The 24,144-nt window shown below is 47.3% G+C and overlaps 1 protein-coding gene across 3 annotated transcripts in view; it reads left to right on the forward strand.

Moving 5' to 3' along the window:
• LOC142579574 (dopamine receptor 1-like) overlaps nucleotides 1-24,144 on the forward strand; it is a 533,834-nt gene that overhangs the window by 235,014 nt on the left and 274,676 nt on the right. Inside the window, exon 2 of one of the 3 annotated variants that reach the window (XM_075689927.1) lies at nucleotides 15,036-15,134. The exons of the other annotated variants lie outside the window; for them this stretch is intronic. The gene's annotated coding sequence lies outside the window, so the exon portion shown is untranslated. The remainder of the gene's footprint in view (nucleotides 1-15,035; nucleotides 15,135-24,144) is intronic. 3 annotated transcript variants of the gene reach the window in all.

Raw genomic sequence — 24,144 nt, forward strand, 5'->3', positions numbered from 1 at the left:
ACTCGGCCTCATGTCTCTGCCGCATTGCCCTGAAACCACCATCGCCGCCGTCAACGCATACGCACTGTACGCCTGCGCCGCCGTTCGTCGGCCGTCCGTAACAGTCGTGCCCGCCGCTGACAGGAAGCAGCTCGCTAAGCAAACATCAGCCAACTGCCGCGCCCGGCGAAGGCAACGCTCCGGTCTGCGATCAAAAGGGTGCAGCTTTCGTAGACACGACAATTGCCGTTTAGCCATAGTGGAGGGCCGAGCCGATCGAGTTGTTGCTACAGCAGAAGGTCTTAGCGCGCGCGACTACGGCGTCACAACAATGAACGAGCGTTCCCATCGCCATGTCGGCGTTATTGCAGTACGGACGCGACAACGCCGCTGCCCGTTTCTCACCCTCAAACATTACAGCTTTATATGAGGGTGTCCATGCGTTGGATGACGCAAACGGCTAGGTGTACAAAGGAACGCAAAGGAACTACGATGGAATATGCATCCCGCAATGCTTGGGTACCCTAATCTAAACCTATTTATTAAGTGTGGGTACACAGTGTGATAATACTGCGCAGAGCGCAGGAAAAAAAATACTATCGTCTACATGGTGTTGATTCGTGCTTGGTGCACACTGGCGAGCTTCTGGGTAGTGACTACCTTTTAACGATTCAGTGGACATGGTGGCTCCCAGCCAGCGCGTTTAGGCTAGCCACAGTGTACAGGCAAGGGTGAGCAAACCGCAGCGTTTGGAATAAGTTGTGTCCAGCTTAAACTCGGGAAGCAGCACGCAGAACGTAGGCAAAGGAACGACCAAGCCGACGCGCCCGTCCAGTCTTTACTTCCATCTTATCTGTCTTGTGTTGCTTGAAGAAGACAAGTCCACCTTGTCTTGAAGTCCGCCTTGAAGAAGACAAGTCCACTTGTCGAAACTTTGGCTCCTGCATTCACCTTGTTCACGTTTTGCTCATCGTCTTGAATTTCCATCTCCCGCATTCCCCGTCTTTTCTCTTGTGTTGTTTCTATAATTTAGGCGACGACTAACTGTCCCAATACGCGGGAACTACACTTCGTCAGTAGAGCGGCAAGTAGGGCTAGTTAGTGGAAGATACTTCGTCGACCCAGCCTTTCAGGGCTTGACTCGACTTGTAGCCCCTGCAGTGCTGCATGGTTTTAGGTGCGGTATCCAACGAAGGCGGCCCTGACAGAGTGCTTCGTTTCTCGCCCTCGGCCTCAACCCTCACTCATGCCCGCCCCCCCCCCCCCCGGACCTTGGTGACACACGCGCATGCGGGGGGTGCGTCCGTTGTCTCTCCCTCCCGTCTGTCTCTATCCTGTTCCCTTTGTAGTCGGGCGTTCGCGAAGGAGGACGTGTTTGCGTGGCCCGCCCGCCCACCTCAGCGAGAATTCATTGTGCTTTCGTCGCGTTCCCGATTCGGCGGCAGCAGCCACGTTGTTCCCTCTCTAGACAGCACGTAGCTGATCTGTTATTGTCGTGCATGCCAAGTCGACCACCATCTCAAAGTTTGCGTCCCGTAGGTCCGTCGTTCGGCTTCTCTTCCAGCGGATATTCGTACGTTCACGCGGCAACGCAAGCATGTAGTAACTAAAGCACGCCCAAAAGTCCGCCGTTTTGAAAGAAAACGTGCCCCAAAAGAAATGAATTGCAGAGAGCATCTTCTTGAACTCTTAATTTCTTCGTTTTACTGGATGTGTGTCCTTTAGTTCTTCCAACAGCGTTTCTAAGCGTGGCCTTTAATCATAGATATTGTACAGTGTTAAACACGTTATTGCGATTCCCGATTGCCGATTGCCACGGTGATCGTCACATTGGCACGGTATTATCATCATGATCGTCACCACCACCAGCCTATTTAATGTCTACTGCAGGACAAATACCCCTCCCAGCGATCTCCAATTATCCCTTTCCTTGCGTCGGCTATCTATATCGTATACCTGCGTATTTCCGAAGTCCATCACACCACCTAGTTCCCTGCCTTCCCCGAAACTGTTTTTCTTCTCTCGGAACTCGCTCCATAATTGGAATAGACGGTCGTTTATCTTCCCTACGCATTACATAACCTTCCCAACTCCATTTCTTCGTCTTAATCTCAACCAGAATATCAGCTGTCCCCGTCTGCTCTTAACAAACGCTCAAGTTGGCAGTTGTGGATGCTGCCATAGCTTTTGACGTTTCTTAAAGGCGCAAGTGTGCGTGTGTGTGTGTACAGGGCACCCTACCATACCGAACCCATTTCGCTGTATACGTGCTGAGCGTCCCGGCGGGTGTTAATGGGCTAAAAGGCGTTGTGTGGTCGTCGCCAACGCTCTTAGAATCCGTTCCTTTCAGTCTTTCAAGTTTAGTGCCTACGTACGCAGCTGTGGCAGTGCGTACCTGGACGTTGTTCATTACATTTAAATGAAACGGACAGACTAAGAATAATAATTCTTACGTTTATTATTATTATTATTATTATTATTATTATTATTATTAGTAGTAGTAGTAGTAGTAGTAGTAGTAGTAGTAGTAGTAGTAGTATGTATGTATGTATGTATGTATGTATGTATGTATGTATGTATGTATGTATGTATGTATGTATGTATGTATGTATGTATGTATGTATGTATGTATGTATGTATGTATGTATGTATGTATGTATGTATGTATGCGCGCGCCAGCGCTCAGACCTAAGAGTTGTTCCAGGGCACGTTGAATAGCTTATTTATTTATTTATTTATTACTATCATCACGATCAACTGGTACCTGCCCTAAAGAAGAGTTCCAGCGTAATACCTTTTTTAGTGAACATAGACCCAGATGCTTTTGTTTTGTAGCAGACAGCAGCCTACGAGTAGGCAAACATTAGGAACAGCATCAAATAAGAGCAAGCCGCTAATATCCCGCAAGGGTTCCTCAGAGCGATATTTATCATTTGTTATTTTCTTCACGGAAGCCAATAAAGTGAATAGAGGTTTATGTGAAAGTCATTCTAAACTTGTATAAGGCTCGCAGCTGGCTACTGCCAGCTGCGACGCCGTGGTTGAATGCAAGCTGGTAATCAATTACAGGATATAGAATGTCACCCCACAGCACTTAGATTTACATAGGCATAGGCAAGATCTACTATTCGCTGCCAAACTTCATCATTGCTAAGTCGCAATTGAAATTTTGTTGTGTGTATACTCGTTTGTGGCTGCCTTCACTCGGCTATTTGTTGAGAGGCAATATAAGCACGATTTTTGCAAAGGAATGTCGATTCCTTTTCTCTCCCTGTGCAGACTGTCGCAATATTCACCGCGCACTCCCGTTAGATGAGCATGGATAAGCACTCTACAGTGCCACGCGTAAGCGGTACGTGTACACATAGGGCGCAGAGGCATCAGCTGGACGAGTTCTTCAAAGCAGCGTGATATTCGTTCCTCCCTATTAATATGTGTAAATTAATTTGGGTGCCGACGCCATCATTTTCTAGTTCAAAGCAATCGGAACTCAAAACAGGTCAAGCAGCAGGGGCCGATGAGATCGTCAATCAAACTGTTCAAGCAGATTTTTTTTCTTCGTTCCCCCCGCTGTGTAATCCATGGGCAAATAAATGAACTTCAACTCCACTGTGGTGCGACATACTTACTCTTCCTGGCTTAAAAGAACGGGATGTTCTTTGCAAACGTTTTTGTCATAGTCAATGTACCTCGCGTGATATTCTAGGAATCTTCAATGGTGTGTACGCACTTTTACTTGAAGGCCGATGTCGCTTCTGACCAGCGCTACTTAGAGATTTTCGTAGGAGGCATAAAAACAAGCCACCGCGTTTTTTTTTTTTTTTGTCACTAGCACCTATTTCAATGGACCAGTGCGGCAGCCCGCGTGCCGTCGTTACTAAACATATCTGCGCTCTTTGTTGAAAGTTTCGAAGTTATTCAGGAGTCTGTTCCCATTACTGGCGTGAAGCGCCCGTCCTCCTCTTTACATCCCCCCCCCCCCCCCCCCTGCGCAGCGAACAAAAAATTGAAAGCACAGAGAATAGCCAAATATCACACACGTGCGCACGTGCACAGTTCCGCGAACGAGTCCTGCGAGATATGGAATATTTGGACTGCTTAGGAACCGGCTAAAAAAAAATCTAATCTAAAAGACACAAAAGGCTAATCTAAAAGACACAAAATTCTTACGATCGACATCGATGCACAAAAAAAAAAGCATTGACGCATTCACGTTAATGTAGTAAGGTAATATCACAGGGAAACCGAAACCCAGCATTTCGCTGGTCTGCTGACGTGCACAGCAGATTCTTTTCAGGAATACTGCACATAGCGTTATGTTATTGTTTCAAGAGCACAGCCACTACGATAGGGTTGCGCCGCCATCCGTCGCTAAAATCTGACGTCAATCAAAAATACAAGAAAAAATGGATGTCGCGTGCAGCCACGCCGTCAATCGCACTTTGAAATGCTCATAGAAACAATACATATAAACGAAAACGTACCACAGTTCTTCAAGCGAAAGATCGTAATGTGGCGAGACAGGTGTATAAACAAATGCTAAAAGCGGTGCGAGATACCTATCGGGCTTTTAGTGTTGGCAAGCGCATTCTGTTTCGTGTGCGCCTGTTGCTCGGTGACGTTCGGCGTTCGAAACGGAAAAGTGTGAAGGCGAGGCGTAGAGACCTTCATATTTTCAAAATTTTATGTATGAATGAGTGAATAAGCGTTGGTCGAATGGAGGCTGGCACTTCCATCTAAGCACGAGGAGAGAGTTCACTGGGAAATAACACTGGATGGTAAGTTTTATGCTTCGATTTGCGCGCACAGCTATATATATATATATATATATATATATATATATAGTACTTAAAAGATGACATAGCCTATAAGCAGCGCACGTCGACTACTCTTCTTTATACTAAATAGATAAATACCTTGTTGACGGTTTCGCACATCTGGCTTTTCCTAAGACAATTAGAAAACCTGCACGCGATGGAAGGGGCCAAGATGAGACCACCCTTCTGTGTTTATATAGCAACAGTCACTATTTTCCAACATTTCTGTATGCCATCAACAAGAATTTCTGGGCTTCCTCTCTGATTTTTGTCGCGTGGACACCATTGCGGGGAGGCAGACACGAAGGCGGCCACGTTTATAATAAGCTTAATGTTGCCGCCTCATGAATAGAGAGAGAGAGAGAGAGAAGATTCAAAAAAAGGCAGGAAGGCTAACCAGAGCTTTTTCCGGTTGGCTACCCTGCACGGGTGGAGGAAGGAGGGGGAGAAAAAAAGAGAAAGAGAGCGGAAGGGAGAGAGAGGGAGAAAGAGAGACGATCACAAGCAAACCGCGTACACTGCAGCCGCAGCTAAGAAAGCAAAGCAAAACTACGGTTAATGGAGTCGACAACATAAAGGCAGATCAGCCGTTCATGGCAGAGTGCAATGTTTATTCACGTGGTTGTTGATAACAACAGCCATCTTTATGATTTCGACTGATCTTTCACGCACGTGCCTGTAAATCAGATGGTTCCCGTCTCAAAAATAAAAGCCGCTGTCCTTTATACGGCGGCCTACTGTGCGCAGATCAAGCGCCTTGTATGCGCATTCGCTCGCATCATTACTGAAGGGTGTGAGTGTAGCGGGGCATATCTGCTTATCTTTGAACACTACAGCGATGGTACAAGGACTCGCTTGCTCTTATCACCGCGCGTATGATCTATCACACTCAAAAAAGTTGCTACACGGCCGCAGTAGCAGTCGAGTCTCGGCTTGGACCGACTTGGGAAACGGGAACGGCAGACAAAGTACATTAATAAGCGTCGTTTGCATGCGTCCGAGCGACCATGTATACACGAGAGTTGCACCGACAGGCGCCACTGTGGTACCACGTAGAGCCGGCGCACGGACGTGTATCGCGGAGAAGGCTATACAGAAAGTGCGAATGGGGACGGAGACCTTGAAACGTACAGCTAGGGGTTGGCTTTTACGCCCTGTGGCCCAATTTCCTTACCACAGATTACCACAGTACACTCGTATATTTTGTTCTTCACGATTTCTTTTCCTTTCTTTTTTTTCACTTGTTTTTATTGGAAGGGGGTTCTCTCTCATTAAGCACACTAGAAGCAAAGATGACGTAAATGGCTGCAATCTCTCATCGCGGAGCGACTTCGGCAAGGGTTTGTACTGAGAGTTTGTTTTGAACCCACGCGTTGAATGTAGCCGAGGGCTCGCTGGTGAGGCGAGCCCATCTCAGCACTTGCTACCGCATACGTAATATGCTTGGGGAAGCACATATCAGGTGGACTAGCATCCACCTGGTGTGCGTACAATTAGTGAGAGGTGTCGCCGAACTTGAGGAAGCATTTCCACTTTCCTGGTACAGCAGTGTTGAGGACTGCCCCAGCCAAGAACTATCCTAAAGAAATAAATATTGTAAGTTACTGGGGAGACTGCGGCCACACAGGTGAATATGAACACGCTTGTCTCGCGCCGGAGGAAATTTTCCGAGGGAAAAATTTCTCGAGTATCAAAGATGTTAAAGGATGGGTTTTATTCGCGCTATCACGCGCCTTTTTTTAATATGTCATGAGAATGAAAGGAGCCGGAGCTCTGCCCTGCTCTGGCTAATATATATAAACGGTCTACCTGATAACATTTCCTCACAAGTTTGTTTATTCGCTGACGGCTGCGCTCTATATTGTAACTAATGCTTCAGATATAACGACCTTTCAAGTTGATTTAAATAACGTGCATTATTGGTGCCTCACTTGGCGCATGGAGCTCAACATTACTAAATGTAAATCTATGCGCATTCCTCATTCTATAGCACCACTTGCCCTATCTACAGACTCAATGAGTGCCCCCTTCAATCTGTTGCGTGCTACCGTTATCTCGGCATTTATATAACCAACCACCTTTCTTGGAGGCAGCATGTACAATACCTAGTAACTATAGCTAACCGCTGCCTGGGATGCTTCAAGAGAATTTTTTTTTCGCTTGCGCCTGTTTTTAATTGAAACAACCGTTGCACACAACTTACGTCCGCCCCCAATTGGAATATTCCTCATCCGTCTGGGATCTTCATCGGGGTTGCATTAATTGACGTAATCGAATCAGTACAAAATCGCTATGTTCGTTTCAGCCTTGCTAACTATCATCACACTGATAGTGTTACATTGACAAAGAGTACCCTTCAAATCCCATTAATGTCTCTTCGCAGAAAGCAATCGCGCATTTACTTTTTTTTCATAACATCTATTACCACAGCGCACCTATTCGCTCCCTTTGGATCCACACAATGCCTTACTCGTCGTGATCACGTTCAGAAATTTAACTTACTCCGTCATAACACCGTAGCGTGCACACAGTCATTTTTTCCTAGGACCTGGATCGGCTGGAATAATCTACCTACATCATTATTAAGCATAAGTGTGTACGCTAGTTTTAAGAACGCGCTGATTAATGTATGGTACTGTATGGTATGGTAACGGTATGGTAAATAACGTCCTCACACCGCTTCGACCGGGACGGAAGCGCGCTCCCCTTCAGGAGTGTGATCACATCAAGATTGTGACTGCATCGGGGCAACGCATCCCCGAAGTTCCCAAGATCAGGGTCCTGGGCCTGCTGCTCAACAAGAGCGGCCGCAACGACGAGACCATCAACAAGCTTACCACCAAGGCAATGGACGCCATCCGGCTCATACATCGAGTCTCTACACGGCGGGCGGGCATGCGTGAAGACAGTCTCGTGCGCCTTGTCCAGTCGTTCGTGATCAGTCACATCGCCTACGTTGCGGCCTACCTCAACTGGCACGTCACTGACAGGACCAAGATCAACACGCTGATCAGACGGGCTTACAAGACGGCGCTGGGTTTAATGGAGACCACGAGTACGGCTCGGCTCTTGCAGCTCGGCGTCCATAACACCCTAGAAGAAATAGCCGAGGCGCAGCTCACCACGCGATTCGAGCGCCTCTCTACCACCAAGACGGGCCGCAGTATCCTGACGTCCCTGGGTTACAACCCCCAAGCTCCCAGCCGGCAACCGTGCGTGTTCACAGATGAGGAGCGGACCCACATTTACGTGGACCGCATCCCGAAGAACATGCACCCAGTGTACACCCACGAACGGCGGCACGCGCGGGCCAAGGCCCTCACCGAACAACACGCCGAAGACCGGCACGCCGGGTACGTGGACGCTGCGGAATACAAGCGGGAAGGCTTCGCGGCAGTGGTCGTTGCGGCGGCTACCGGCACCAAGACAACGGCAGCGAGCGTGCGGTGCGCGAATGCCACAGACGCTGAGGAGGTTGCCATCGCTCTGGCGATCACTAAGGCCGAGTGTCGCACCGTGCTCAGCGACTCGAGGAATGCCGTGCGCAACTTTGCCAAGGGGCGAATATGCGCGCCGGCGGCCGCCATCATCGGCAAGCTCCAACTCCAAGACCAGGGCAGCACCGTCCGTATCAAGTGGTTCCCGGCGCACGCCGGCGAGTGTGCATCCTAACCGAACCACAACGAGACGGCCCATTCGGCGGCGCGAGCGCTTACCTTCCGCGCCCCCGAGAGTGAAGGTTCCGTGGGGTTGTTCGAAACCAAGGACAGATTGACTAGTTATGCCGAAGTAACCAAGTGTCACCGCTTAGCTCGACGGACAATGCCGCCTCCCCACCCGGCACTCAGTCGGGAGGAGGCCGTAATCCTAAGGTAAATACAGACCGCGTCACTCCTGGCCCCCGCAATGCTGCACGTGCTTCACCCAGAGCTCTATCCGAGTGAGCTGTGCTTTGTTTGTGCAGCGGGTCCGGCGGACCAATGGCACATCATGTGGGACTGTGCCAGGTTCCCGACGGCAGCTACCTCCAGGACTTACCGGCTCGGACTTCAAGGTGCACTGCAGTCTGCAGATAAGGACTCACAACTATGGGCCCTCCAGCAGGCCCGGGGTGAGCTCGAAAAGCACAAGCCTCATGACCCACTACAAAAGGGCCCAACTGGGCTAGTGCAGAGTAGGGCATAACCCCGGGTCGACTCTTGGCCAGCGTCACGACGCGTTAAACCGTCGTTTGCCGGCACTTTATTAAAGTTATCCCTATCCTAACGTATAGTAGCAAACGGCATAGTCATATACTTATTCGTGGTCATTGGCTGTTTGGTAAAGTGTACTCTTTCTGTATTCATTTCCTCCATAGTTATGCATTTTTTCCAGTTATTGAAATAACTACTTTTTTTTAAGACGTTCTTTTGTTCCTTGTACTGTGAATTCTTAGAACTAATCCTGTATTGCATTCTCGCCCCTCCCCTTTGCAATATACTACTATCTTGAGGGTCTTACAAATAAATAAATAAATAAATAAATGAATAAATAAATACGAGCCTTCAAGCATAAGTAGTACCGCAGGCGATGCAGTGGCTGACAGAATAATGGAGCTTTTTATACTTCTTCGCTTCAGTTGTTCGATTGCGCTGGAAGAATCTGTATGTGTTCGAGAAAGAGGAGGTTAGTTCATGAGCGTCTCGTAAGCTCAAGGGGTGCTCAACTAACGCCGAATCTGAGATACCCGCATACGCGTATTGCCTTTGTTCTTTTCTTAAACTCCTGTGGCACAGGAGCCCGCATTGCATGGTTAGAGCAATTCGAGTTCGAGTTCACAGCATGGCGCCTGCCTTAATGCCGAGTGAATCTGAGCACATCTGTCAGGCAGTGTGCGTTGCAAATAGTGCAAAGGCTACGCAAGGCAGCGTGGGGTAAGACACGTCTTGATGCCAGTGAACGCGAAATCGGGCTGTGACTTAACCAGCAGCGCCACCAATAAAGTCATAAAACACGGGGGGGGGGGGGGGGGAAGCAAATAAACACTCGTGCGGGAGTTTTTCTTTTTTTCTTTTTTTCACAAGTTACACTCATGCCGTCGTGTTCGAATACATAGAAACTGCAAAGAAACGACAAAAACAGCGACAATGTTATGATCGACCATTTACGCGACAGGACCTGGTATTGTTGACTATATGTATACGCCTAACGGGTAAAGTAGGTTTTCTCAAAGCGCTGTGTACGTACCCAGTAGGCTGAGTTCCCTGGTGGCATCCCTTGAATAGAGGAATACTCCACAAGCTAGAATCATTCCGTGTACCCAAGATATGTATCACAAAAGCGACTCAAACCAGAAGACTGTGCTAAATTTCTTCGAACAGCTGGAATTATGTGGACGGCTGCAACAGTTCAACGCGATATTGTTCTGTTTCACCTTTCCATTGTGCTCGTCCAAACGTTGTGGTTTCTTTCTTGCTTTATTTTTCCCTCTTCTTTCACCCTCCGTCTTTGCCGGGTAGCAAACTGGATATTCCCATCTGTTCAACTTCCCGGACTTCTTTCTTTACTTGTCTATCTCTCTCTCTGCTGGTTTTGTTTTTTCCGGTCATCCAACTTCTGTCGTAGCATAATGAGCTTTAGTACATTGGTGTAAGGGAATAAATCAGCATATTAACACGTAAGTACGAAATGACATTGCACAATTTCACTGTTTTCACCACTTGTTGCAATAAATCAGCACTTGTGCAATAAATCAGCATAATAATAATACGTAAGTATGAAATGACATTGCACAATTTCACTGTTTTCACCATTTGTTGCACATGCTTGCAGTTGTAGATAGAAAAGGCGCATGATACCGTATACACACACTCCTTGGCTTTCGAAGCACACGTAAACACTCGTAAACATCATATAAAACCAAAGTTCAGAATGCTGGTGTCGCAGAGGAGGGCCTGATTAGCGACATCTCATTGCCATATAATATCTAACAGAAATTACAGGTGCAACAAACGAACGGTATACGTGCGTCTCCAAGAGCGAATCTTACTGAATCTACACGCCCAACATCGTGCCAGCCGCAACACGATGCATTCGCTATCATGAGTAACTAAAACAGCCTAACGGTACTATTGAAACGATGAACACTATCCCTTCCGTGCCATTCTCAGTACTGCAGTGAAGATGGTGCAATAGCAGAATGGATAAATTCAGATATCGATTTCTTATACTGACACTAAGCGCGTATACAAACAGGCTGCTTTATGTGTCGACGCAGCAATGTCGATCACTGTAATATCGGCCATCGTCTCGCTTTTCCTTCTTTATTCCTTTTTTTTTCGTATTGCATGTTTCCTTCGTTCCGCTGGGGGCGTTCTGTCTAAGATTAAACGTTCTTTATTTTTTTCACGCTGCGTCGCCGTCCGTCTCTCATACTGCTTCGGCGGCATCTGAGCAAAAAGGTCCACCGTGACAAGACAAAGCACTTTAGCATCGTCGAGGCGCGCCCCTCTCTATAGCGTCCAAGCAGCGCCATTCCTATGCTGCTATCTTTCCCACTTCCTTTAACCTCGTATGCTGCCACCTTCCATGTATTCTTTAGCGATATCTTCTTTTGCTCCCTCTCCATAATCTGCGCTCTACGCGACTGCTCTAGCGCTGCCTTCCTGCTTTGTTAAAAAAAGCCTCTATCAGCACTGCCGAGCGTCGGGAACTAGCTGCCTCTGCTTAGGCGCTGCCGCCGTGTTTGCCGAGCTCCGAGCCGCGCTGCCCATGTTTGCTCCCCGGAGAGGTGCGCACAACCTCGCAGGTCCTTCAAATTGATCTTGCTTTCAAGGTGTTTGCTTTAGACGTCCTTTTACACTCGCCCCGCTGCTTCAGATCCTCGCCTACCGTTCTTCTTTCGTAATTTTTTTTTCACCTCGCTGGTCGCTTTGTGGCAATCCTTGATTTATCCATCCAGCTAACGCTCGTGGGTTCGTTTATTTGGTTCTTTCCGAAACTGCGAGCGGCAAATCACTTGCGCAATGCTTAGTTTCTTTTCTTTTTTTTTTCGCGTACGCTGGTTTACGTTAGTGCGAGCGTAGCTAATACGTTTGTCTCTTGTTGTCGCGGCCAAAAAAGTTTTAAAAATAAAAAGAATAAATAGAGAAATGCGCGCGCTGCTTTTAAAGTGAGCAAGAGCGGCGAAGACGGCTTCTCATCGATGTTGCTTCGTCCTCGCCCCACCTTTCTTTCTTTGTTACCTAGTTCTGACTTTTTCCCTTTTTGTCTTTTTCGTTAATTTTTTGAAGTCTCAGATGAAGTCTCACACACACACACACACACACACACACACACACACACACACACACACACACACACACACACACACACACACCTCCGTCTTTCTGTTCTTGATCTCATATTTACTTTCTCCTTTCTCCACTCAGGTGCGCCTCCGTTCGCGCATGGAGAGGTCCTGGAAGATTAGTTGAAAAGCGCTTGGCCCGTCGTTTCTGGGTTTAACGCGCTTGCCCCTCCGTTCACTTCCGCTGACGCTTAGCCGGTCCGCGTGCGCGTTGTTTGTCTGCTGTTCTCGCTTTCTTCGTCTTCTGCTTTTCGCTCCTTCCTTTGCTCACACGCGCGTCTCTTCGCTATGCGCACCCGTCCGTCCACAGCCGGCGTGAGTCAACACACAAGGGCCACACCGGCAGATCACCGCCCCGCTATACCCTGCGTACGTAACCCCGACCCTCCGCTTCACATGCGATGCCTCCTGCAATCTGCGACGCTTTCCAGAGCCAGTGGGCCTTTCGAGCTCCGGCGCAGTGTTTTTGTTTGGCCATTCTTATCTCGTTTACGTTGCCCTATATCTGCGAGTACCCCTCGAGTGTTTCCGTTTTATTTTTTTACTCTGTTACGGCTTCTCTGTTGCCCGAACGGACGTTCTTTATGCGACCTTCCACAAACATTTCGTTCACCTGGCGAAAGCTGCTCAGACAGGAGGAGGAAGGCTCTACGTATATACGGGTTTGTGTGTGTGTGTGTGTGTGTGTGCGTGCCTGTGTGTGTGTGTGTGTGTGTGTGTGTGTGTGTGTGTGTGTGTGTGTGTGTGTGTGTGTGTGTGTGTGTGTGTGTGTGTGTGTGTGTGTGTGTGTGTGTGTGTGTGTGTGTGTGTGTGTGTGTGTGTGTGTGTGTGTGTGTGTGTGTGTGTGTGTGTGTGTGTGTGTGTGTGTGTGTGTGTGTGTGTGTGTGTGTGTGTGTGTCTACGAGCGTTGGGGTGTAAGAATGGAGCAATGGGAAGACGCGGGGAGAGCGGGGAAAACGAAAAGTGCTCAAAGACGCGCGAAGCGAGCATGTGTTTGCTCTGCAGTCTGCTGCTGCTGCTACTCAGAAGCGAAGGAGGCGTATACCGACGCTACTCGAGCGCCTGGGTGAAAGAAATCCCGACCGGCTGACGAATACAAATCTCGTCCAGTTCCGCGTGCGCCTCCGGCGTCAACTGGCTGCTGTGCTGCCGCATTGACTTTCGCCGCTTTGCTGAGCGGGCAAATTTTTCATGCCACCTCGACCGTCCGGCGCCTTCCTCGTTTCTATCAATTTTGTCCCTGTTAAAGAAAATACATGTACAGTTACTTCTTCGTTTCGCATATATTCCCTAAGTGTATGCCTTTTCGATTGTTGCAGTCTTTTTTTTTTTTGCATCATACATGAAATAATTTTTGTACCTTAATGTATAGGGCCCGTGCTTTCGCTTGCTACTTACGGACGCCGTTTGGTAAAAGCTGCAGGAAATAAAATTTAAAGAGAGAAAACATTCGAGGCACCTAACTCGCTAAATTGTGCTAAGCGCTAAGGCTGCCACAACAGAACAAGGTGAATGGGTGGTGGCTCCTCCTATTCGTTAATTTTTTTCATGACACCGTCATTAAATATGTAGCGCTAAAGAAGCTCATGCGTAAACAAACAATTTTCTCTGTCCCCTTCCTCTATGTAGGGTATCCAACCGGACGCCCTTCCCTATTAACCTCCTTAACTTCCTCTTTTAGAAGTCTCTCTCTCGTTTATGCAGGGTGTTGGGTCAATGGCTGGCTGCAAAAAGGGACCAGTGCAAGGCCGGCTGTCTCGCTGTTTCTTTACGGGGTTATGTACAGGCATCATCGTGGCCTCCACAATGTTGCGCAGCTATAGCGCATGCGAAAAGATGCGCCTTGTCACGACTAGTTTATCTGCAAAGGCACTGCGTGGCGTCATTGATACCACGCGATTGGCTTCTGTAGAGCACCGAAAAAATTTGGAAAACGTTTGAGCTTCGCTTTAAGAGTACAACGCGATAGCACTCATAGATTCCTGACGGTTTTTCGTGCTTCGCGGCAACTGGAGCGTATGTAACCCTAAGGTTTGCCGGGAAACGCTGGCCGAAAACGCTATGCACGAAGGCGGGCTTTCTGGTAGAAACGCGGCCTCTTGCGTGGGCCACGATACCGCGGAGGCGCGCGCCATTGAGGGCACTGCAAGGAACCGGCCACGCCGCTCCGTGGCCTCCAAGATATGCGCGCGCCGGCGCGCGCAAATGGCGGATGTCGTGGCCGGTCTATGTTTGGTAGAAACGCTGGAAAAGGGGGTTTCTTTGAGTTTTCGCGTAACAGAATTATGTTTTCTCGTATAGTCAAATTACAATCCGATACTATCATGTCCGTAGGTTTCGTGCAAGTCGTTCTTTACAATTTTTCTACGTATTTTAGCTTGAGAAATTCAATTAATTCAGGAACTTCCTTGCGCCACCTAGAGGACCTGGTTCTATAATCCTTCTGCCAAAACGACGTCCGAAGCTGGACGCCAACGGAGGATGCCGACACCGGATTTTCTCTGGCCTGGGGCCCTTAACGGTTTCGCGTTAAAATATCGCGTGTGCAGTACGAATTTCCTTCTAAAATACGCGAAGAGCTATGCATGCGCGCTCGGCAGCAATACGGGATTCTGCACAGAACGTTCTGTGGAGATTCACTGTATAGCTGCTGTCGTATTAAGTGCAACGAAGCTTTGGGTCTGAGCGCTATTTGAAATTTCCATATTGTTGAAATGTGTGTCGTTGAGCGGCCATGTTTTGACTTTGTAGCTGCTAAGAGACGTGTAATCTCCTACATTCATTATCATAATAATCACTCAGCACTTGGAGTAACATGTTAGGAGATCAGCCTGGCTAATATCTCCAATAGATCATTAAAGCCTCTCTCTCTCTCTCTCTCTCTCTCTCTCTCTCTATGCCTTATTTAACAGGATCTGCACACAACTGTTCACTCGTGCTGTACCAGACGGATTGAGACGAGCAGCCGCATGGAGACCAACGCTGCTCCATAATGGCCTTATAGCAGCTTAGTAAGTTTGATTTTAATCTTCATTAACTCAAGCGAGACAAGAAGTGTCATTGTCGCAGTAATGTGAGTCCCCAGTCTTGCGCCTGTCGGCCTCTTCTGTATCACTATTTCTGCACGCTTCTTGTTGTCGCCATCGTGTTTTCAATATGTGTACTAGCGCACCTAAAGGTACTGGGAAAATGACATTTCCACTAAAGAAAGGCACGTGGCAATAGAAGGAGGTGGATGTTGTTGGCTGCAGGCTAATCCAGCCTTGCTGAGCTTCTCGGCAATTGCTACGGCCCAGCGCCACCTTTCAGCACAGTTTTTTAACAAAAAAAAAGCCACTGACTTCTAGTATTTAGTTCTCTTTGTCTTCATTCAAAGCATGGTGCAAGACGGGTGAATGAGGCGACACACGCAGCGATGCGGAACAGAACGCAAGCCGTGCCTATGAATCATCCAGCGCAAGCTGCCACGCCAGCCTGCAGACCCCCGACGGCACAGTGCCTCTAAATGAGCCTGCTAATCGTTACATATCGCAATCTACATCACTTAAAAAATTTCATTAGGAGCCGGAACACCTCCTTCCTGAATGTCCAGTGTGCTTGCGAGAACATGTCTACGCTATATGGCGTGTGCACGTGTCTGCACTATAGCGTGTTGGGCGCCTCGACGCTGAACGGCTTCAAAAATAAGTGTAGCGAGTCTAGGGCACTGAAAGAAATAATACTCGTCATGTCGCACGCAAGGGCGATGCGGCAAGTTCCGAATTGATCTTACCATGAAGGAGCACGCGCTGACCCCGTTCGGAGCGATTCAGCAGAAAGTCTTCTGGCCTGCTCCGTCCGTTGGTCACAGAGGCCTGACGAGGTGGTGACCACGAAGAATGAAAATGACCGGCGATGGCTTATTTTAGTAACTATAGAGGGCATCAGGAGCCTTCGTTGTAGACCTAAGATCAAATGCATCGCGAGAAAATCTCCCAGCCGCCTCGTGTTCGGCAACGCCTGCATTCCAGGGTAGCCATGGAAATTTTATAATGAATCCGAAGGCCCTGCAGTTCTTTGAGAAGGCGATACGCTTACTCCTCGCTCCACGATTGCAAATGGAAAATTTTCTTTGTTTCCCTAGCAATCGCACAGGCGGCGACGATGGTTTGTTTATTAGCTTGTATTATTCGTTTTCTATAGCAAGGAGATGCGAATAAAGTTTTCAGTGCATCGTCGAGTTGTGAATGACCGAGAAGCTGATGCAATGCGAAGGCGGAGAGGGGGGCGGGGGGGGGGGGGGTATTTCTCTTTGTTAAACGATTCTTCTCCGTCTGGCCGCGTAAGTCCGTTTCACTTAGCGGCACTATAACTTAAAATGGGGCGCTGGCTGCCGTTCGACAGGCGGTGGTATACTGCGCGAATTGGAGTTTTGGTTAGCGATTCGTTGAATTATGTACCCTAGCTGCGTGGCGCAAAAATAGAATTTGAAAGCCTGAGTAGAACAGAAACGCATTGAAAGATTAAGAGACAAGCCAAGGGCAGCTGTTCATTTTTAGCTCGCAGAAAGCGTAAGTAATGAAATGGCAGAATTACCTAAGCAATATACGTAACTATACGGAACGCTTGGATGTGTTTCCGATTTGCAGAAAGACGGAAGGTTGCCTCCTGCACTTACTGAACAAAAAAGTACGAGCACGCAAGTAAAAGCATACAAGCGCGACTGCAGATAAAAAAGTTTAATTAAGTAATTAAATTTCAAAGTTTAACTTACCGAAAAATGCGAACTGGGCTACGATGTATGCAGCAGCGGGTGTTTTCTATCTAAAAGCGACCGGCGAGGCCTGCAATCCAGCACTCGACCTCGAGCTCTGCAGCCAGAAAATAAGGCTGGAAAACCTGCTTGTTTGTCAGCAGGCGCAGTGCATGGCTCGCGTATATATCAACGAGACTACAAAGACGCGAAAGTGACTCTGAATTCCTCGGTTGATGATTCCGAGATTCGTAGCAGAGCATCGAAGCGAGCGATATTGGCAACGTCGACTTCACACTCCGAGCTCACTCTGCATAGGCTGTGTGCTTCAAGAAGCCGCTGTAGCTTGCCTGACGAACGTTGCCAGCCCTCGCGTTGTCATGCGGAATAAATTTTGAAATTTGGTTACGCTTCTTGTTAACTTTGTGTGCGGCACGTCTTTCGCGGGGTTTTTTCTGACATGGCACCACAATGACACACTTCGTGTCTTCGCGTGTGCGTGCGTGCGGTCATGTGTGCGTGCTTGCGTGCGTGGGTACGTGTGTCAGTCTCCCTCTCTTTCTGTATTTATGCATTTTTCTTTATCTCTCTGTCTCCCCTTATCCCTCCCCAGTGCAGGGTAGGAAATTGGATATCCGTCTTCCGGTTAACCTCCCTGCCTCTCGCATCTTATCTTTCTCTCTTCTTGCCCAGGGAATTGCAGGGAAGTCATAGTCTTTTAATGAACTTTAACGGCATATAATGCAGTCACTATACACGAAAGGAGTATTCGCCTTTGGTTGGAGCGGGTAGTGTGTGAAAAAGCTTAATATGGTCTACGGCGAGAGCTGTAATTTTGAAAGGAATAAATCTAATAGTGAAAGCGGTTGATGGTTTGGTGCAAGTGGTGTGTGTATGTGCTGCTGCTCCCCGCTGATAAAAAGTGAAGTAAATAAACAGTGTAGGCTTCTGATTATGGGAACGAAATCACTATGTGATTTTTAGTTCCGTTCGCATTATGCACAGATGGGCTGTTCTTATGTTGGGGAAAGAAGGCAGGTCACTTCTGTATAGTTACGTCATGAATAAATGATGCGGCCTGAAAAATGGCACGCAAAGCGGAGTTAACAAAAGAGCATGCACTTTACTCACTACGACTAAGGTTTTGTGTGACACGGATCATATATAGGCATGCAAACCAAAAACAAGAAGAAAACAGTCAGCAAACCCCCACTCGAGCATGCGCATATAAGTGAATTCACCAGGACAGCCCAACAACGTTGTCTGATACTATTACCATTATATGAAATGATCTTTGCCGCAGGGTATGATTGTCTTTCGAGCTACTTTTCTTTTTTCTATGGTGCAAGCCCACCAACTCGCCCACTAGTCAATTATTCTGTGCTATAGATTAGATCCTGTCGAAAAGTGTGTAACTAGCGTTCGTTTTCTTATCAGCTGTACATGCAAGGGCCTTTACCTGGCAACGAAACAGCTGCTTTTAGGGTGTCTAACCGGATGGTCTGGTGACGTGTTCCGTTGTCAAGCAACGGGAGATCGTGATTGTGCTGAACAAAGCGAACGGCACTGAGAATCACAAAGCAATGACTCTTGTACTTTCGTTTTCTACTCGGGTCAAAGCCGTCCGGACTGCACAAAAAAGCATGCGTGTCCCACGTTAATGGTGTTCATAGTCGGTCTAAGTCGTCACAAAGGAACTGCTTGCTCCGCGTTTTTTTTTTCGTTTTTATTTTCTGCAGCCTGGTTCTGGAATATAGGAGCATTGTCAGCATAAGTGGTAAGGTGTCTAGACTGAACTGGAATATTTGCAGCTGACATCGTCGTTGTCATTTTGCCTCTCTCAACGGGCGTAGTTCCAATAGAGACATATACTTGGTAAACAGAACCTGACAAAAGAAGTACGAAGATATTTTACTTTTGAAGCTTTGTGACATTGCAAAAGTGGGCCCTATTTAATGCGCGTCTACGGACGCTGATCTTTTATCCATATGCTAAATTTTGTGAACGGGACTTCCATTGTAGTTCACTTTATATTTTATATTTTGTTTATTTTATTTCCAGGACGATAGGTTTTTTTTATTACATGGCAACAACTTGACACGGAATAATGCGTTTCTATCACCTAATCTCCAGTATTATTTTTGTCGTAGATAAAGCACACTCGCTCCAGAGAAGAAAAGAAAAACGTTCTCGCGGTTTATGACGTCACAAACCGTTGTCCTGAAAGGTCATAAGCTTTTTTTTTTTCTGTTCTCTGTAGCCAGTGTTCGTTTACTTGCAAGAAAATGTATGCCCTTCGCCAGACGACGTTTAGTCGTGCCCCGCACAATAGCTCTTATTGTATGACAGACTGCGTGGTCTCTAACATAGAGAAAGTTGCGTCGATTACATGGAAGTTCCATTACTGCTAGATAAACAGCGCGAAGGGGGCCAGCAACTACTTGAAAGCAGCATGTTTCTCTGCAAACAGGTTCTTTTTTTTTTTTTGCCATACACGAATATATTAATTATATATGTTTTCACGAGACATAAACAGGTTTCACTGTGCGCATAATTAGGGAAATTTGTCTTTTACTAATAAGCCCTCGCTTGGTTACGGAAGCTACCCGCCCTGGTAGCTTACACTACAAAATATTTCACACCCTCGAAAACGAATAAGTGTGCAAATTGATCTATAACTGACACCCTTAACTTAAAAAGAGTACAAATGTGTGTGTGTTGGAGACCAATTTACGCCTTTGTTCACTTTTGAGGGTGTACGTTATTTAGCAGTGTAGCAGCGCTCCTCATCTCGAGGTCGGGAGCACGATCGTGGCCGCGGCGGCCGTATTTAGATGGGGACGAAATGCGAGAATGCTCGAATAAATTTTGGACTGAAGTGCACGTTAAGGAACCCCAGCCTGCCTAAATTAATCTATGGTTTCCAACTATGGCGTGCCTCCTAATATATTGTGGTTTCGGCACGTAAAACCCTAGAATTTAATTTGATACGCTTTGATATAACTGAAAAGAATACGGCTACAAAAATACGTCAGGTCATATCTTCATATAATTTATTGCCACTTTACGGACCTCCGTATACATCGGTCATTCCTAACGGTTATCGCCCATTTTGCACCGTAGAATCCCGGTTTTCTCAAATGTGTCATTTCTTTCTTTTCTTTTTCAAGGTTGCGGGCAGACTTGTTCCATAGTTTTACCGGCATTCTTTCTCCGCGAAACCAAATCATTTTTCTTCAGAAAGTATGCGTGAAAGCTGCCGAAACTCAACAATCCGTAAACAACCACATTACCCGTTAACTTGTATCGGTGGCCCTTGCGCCCTGTCAGAATGAAAAAAGAAAAAAAAAAGAAAAGGAGAAAGGAAAACACGGCCACATTGTTTTCGGGTGGCTGCTGCTTATTTCTGCCTTTCGAACTGCGCCACAGAAGCCAAGCGACTGAAAAAAAAAAAAAAAGAAACGATGCGTCCACCACTGCTCTATCTTTTTTTTTTCTTTTTTTGTGTACCAGGTCAGCGTGTGCCTGCAGTTCCACCAGGCTTGCGCTAAACATACATTCTCCTGTGGCCGCTTTCTTTCTGATTCTCGGTACACTCTAAACAAGCAAGGATGCCTACATGTTTGACAGTGAATTAGCACGCGCCATCAGGTTGTTTATACTCTTGTAAGCCGCATAGGAGAGAACGGCGATGGTATGCCTGAAACTCACGCATTCCTTCCTTCGTTTCAAGTCACCCACTCGTTTTCGAACCAGCTGCAGGAATATTTTTGGACATACCAAGCGAGGCTGGAAGGGCGCGCACAGAACGGGCCGTTACACATGTTTGCAAACAACTCTGCTCTTTCTTGAACCTTGTATGAACACAATATGTGCGCGCATCGTTATGCGGAGTAGATACTCTGGAAGCATTGTCCCACGTCGACCGTAGCACACCCGCGCTCACCTGCTCACGCGAACACATGCGTGCGCGTGCGCACTGACAAATTCAAGCCGGCCAAACAGACACACGCACGACCGTGCATAAGCGCATACAAGCGTACACACATGCACATGCGCGCACGCAAATAAACACCCATGACAAACACACACTCACAGAGGGAGAGAGGCGCCTTGAATTTATGGCTCAACAGCCAGAACATCTTGTTCGCAAATAGGTTTCCCCTACCAACCTCCACGGGGCGTATCAGCTGAAGGCCTCGGGGCTCCAAGATTTCGTCTCCCTTTGAAGCCTTCCATGTGCGTCTGTCTGTCGGAAGCAAAATGTTGCTACCGATAAAAAAAATAAAATGCAGCCATTGATTGTATTTGGCCGTACAAACTGCGAACTCTTTCGGATTCTTTTCTCGACTTTTTAATTGGTGTATATAGTGGCAGCTTCTGAGGCAGCCGTTACATTTCCTTCCGCACCGAGACAGCGCTTCCGGATACTTGCGACGCGCGGCTTGCGAAGTTGACTCGAGGAAACAGAAACAAACAAACGAACAAACAAACAAAAAGGAACAGTGCCAACACTATCTCACTGAATCCCTTCAATATGGCGGAAGTCACAGCTGCCGTCGGTTAATCAGACGCGGAGCGTTCCATGGCGGTCGTGTTCGCCTCCGGAACTTGTGGCGTCAGATAGAGGAGCAACACGGGTCGGTACTGGCGCAGACGACTGTTTTTATGCCGAAAGCGCTCAAGGATGTATACATACGCCGCGTAGATTAGTACAGTAGCCAGCCTATCTGTCACTCATGATTCTATTTGCCCTCAAGCAATATAACATCAAATTAGAATAGGCAAGGCAAAAGCATGGGCACGAGGTTCCACAAGTGACAAAGCCAGTCTGATGACAGAACAAAAAATGCGCCGGTATAATGTAACAATTCTATTGCAATGCCGTTCGTATTCGCGTTTCATGGAGTTCAAACTAGCGAAAAGGTTTCGTTAATTCTGCTGATTTGGTAATGCTATGGCCGCCGCACCGCTGGCTACCGTGACTCGGCTATCGCTTGGCGCTAGCTTAGAAGAAACATTCAGGATTACAGGCAGTGCTATTGCCGCAGCGCCGCTCCATCAACCATCGCGTTTTCATCAAATCACTATCGTTAATCACTAATAACACTCCGTTAATTGTCGCAGAGATGCGATAATTGCGATACTGTGGGACACCGTATGCATTCTCTTATCTGTTGACGTCGCGGATCCTCGCTATCCTCCGAACCAAGTTTTGTGATACCGGCTGCTGTTAGTGCGAGCAGCTTTGCGAGTTTCGCGACTGAGGTTCGCGTTTATAAAGGACACTTTCCTTGGCGTTTAACGGGTGCTTTTTCACCACTCAGCCGCTCGCTATCGTGATTGGCCGCATTAACCTTTCTCACAATCCTTCCTGACGCTCCGGTATCTGTTTGTATTCGCGCGGTGATTGGCTGACTCAACCTGTGGCTATATAGAGTAATGCTGCACGGTATCTCTAAGAGGGAAGTGCTTCCGTTTCTTTTGCCGTGGGACGCGCTCAGAGGCACCAGCTGCGCCCGTATATTGATCCACGTCCGGGGTGTCCGACAGAAAAGCATTGTGACGCTGGTCACGAACACATCTGCCGGTAACAAAAGCACACACAAGAAAAATAAAGAGTAGGTAGAAAATTGTGAGCAGGTATAATGCGCTTTTGCGGGTATGCTCGTCTGTCTCGCCTCTTTATATTCGCGCGGGTGCTCGAATATTATGTGCATTTTTTTTTTGCAGTTGCTGATGTGTTTCTCGGGTATCCTTCATGCACTATCGAATGAAAGGTCGTTGGCCGTCCGAACGACCCTTCCTCGCACGCAGCCAGCTATAGCCGGCGTGGCCATCGGCCAACAGTGCCACTGTCACAATCACAATAACAAACCTTGCAAAGACTTTAAAGAAAGAAACAGGCGACGGGATAGTCAAAGGGCATTCCAAAAATACTGGCCTCGGATTTCAAGTTCGTGGTACCTAAAGAAAAGCAGCAGCGGTTTTAAATCTCGCAAACAATTGTCTTTCTCTCTCTTTCATTTCGGTCATTTTTCATAAACATTGCTACCGAATAAAAGCTGGAAAATGTTTCTGGCAGCAAATGCTTGTCGGCGTAGGTCGCTTCGAAAAAGGTTATTTTTTGTTTTTTGTAGCCCATGTCCTTCGTATGAAAGCAATGAGAAGACAGCAACCGAAATAGCATTCGTCGAAACATTGATGGAGAAGAAAGGTTTTCTATGAAACTGGCCTTCTACGCTTAGCTGGTGAGTTAACTGCTGCAACAACATTGCCATGAGACAGGCTTCGCTATTCCGAATCGCTTCGAGGTGACCCTAAGACCAACCACAACGCATCCGCAGAGCCGGAGTGCACTCTTGCTATATTCTTAAGATGAGTGCTTAATGCCGTCTCACTTCGACTTCTTCATTATGTTCATCTGTGTGCAAAATGCAGAAGTGCGAATTCCACACTCAAAACGTGTCCTCGTATACGGCTATTAGCATGGCGCCAGCGTGACGGGGATAATTTTTTTTCAACGGTTGTTGCGCGTGCCGAGATATTTCGCAAGTCAGTGACAACCCAACGGTCTACACTACGCAAGTAAATTGTCTTGAGAGATCATCATCATCATCATTCACTGCAGGACATGTCCATGTCCAGGACATCATGTCCACTGCAGGACGGAGGCCTCTGCCTGCGATCTCAAATTACCCTTGCCCTGCGCCAACCGATTCAAACTAGCACCCGCAAATTTCCTAATTTATTCGCACCACCTAGACTTCTGCCGTCCTCTACTGCGCTTCTCTTCTCTTGGCACCCATTCTGTCACCCTAATGGTCCAACGGTTATCTAATCTGCGCATTACATGACCTGCCCAGCACCATATTTTTTTAATGTCTATTAAAATATCGTCTATACTCGTTCGCTCTCTGATCCAAACTTCTCTCTTTCTGTTATGCCTAACAAGTTATGCCTAGCAATTTTCGTTGCATCGCTCTTTGCGCGGTCCTTAACTTGTTCTCAAGCTTCTTTGTCAGTCTCCAAGTCTCTGTCCCATATGTCAGAACTTGTAAAATGCACTGATTGTACCCCTTCCTTTTCAATGATAATGGTAAGCTTCCCCTCAGGAGCTGGCAATGTCTGCCTATGTGATCCAATCCATTTTTATTCTGTGAATTTCCTTCTCATGAACAGGATTCCCTGTGATTAACTGACCTAGGTAAACGTATTCCTTCACAGACTCTAGAGGCCGACTGGCGATCTTGAACTCTTGTTCCTTTGTCCGGCTATTTATCATTATC

This window comes from Dermacentor variabilis, chromosome 4, assembly GCF_050947875.1.
Source record: "Dermacentor variabilis isolate Ectoservices chromosome 4, ASM5094787v1, whole genome shotgun sequence".
Lineage (NCBI taxonomy): Eukaryota > Metazoa > Arthropoda > Arachnida > Ixodida > Ixodidae > Dermacentor > Dermacentor variabilis.